Below are 399 nucleotides of genomic sequence, written 5' to 3' on the forward strand. Positions count from 1 at the left end.
GGTGGGAAAGAATGGTGTGTGTGTGTGTGTGTGTGTGTGTGTGTGTGTGTAAGACATAAAGAGAGAAAGAGAGATATTGATATCAAAGTTAGGTTAGAATTAGAACACCTTTCTTTTCAGAGGACCTCAAACTTTAAGACTTTTAACTTATTTGGCAAGAACCCACAAGCTAGAAGGATAATCTGATTGCTTCAATTAGTATAAAATGCTAAGCACATCTAAATGTACTATGAAAGCACCTTTGGAGCGATACGGAGTTAAAAATATGGGCACTACAGCTAAGTCATGTTTTTATATCAAATAAGCATGTAACAGATTAAACAGAATTATCACTGAAAATAAATATGGAAAAATAAATAGTAATAAATGCTCTAGGAATGTATAAACTTATTGATCCAA

This window comes from Nannospalax galili, unplaced genomic scaffold (genome assembly GCF_000622305.1).
Source record: "Nannospalax galili isolate Female #2095 unplaced genomic scaffold, S.galili_v1.0 scaffold1654, whole genome shotgun sequence".
In the NCBI taxonomy this organism is placed as follows: Eukaryota; Metazoa; Chordata; class Mammalia; order Rodentia; family Spalacidae; genus Nannospalax; species Nannospalax galili.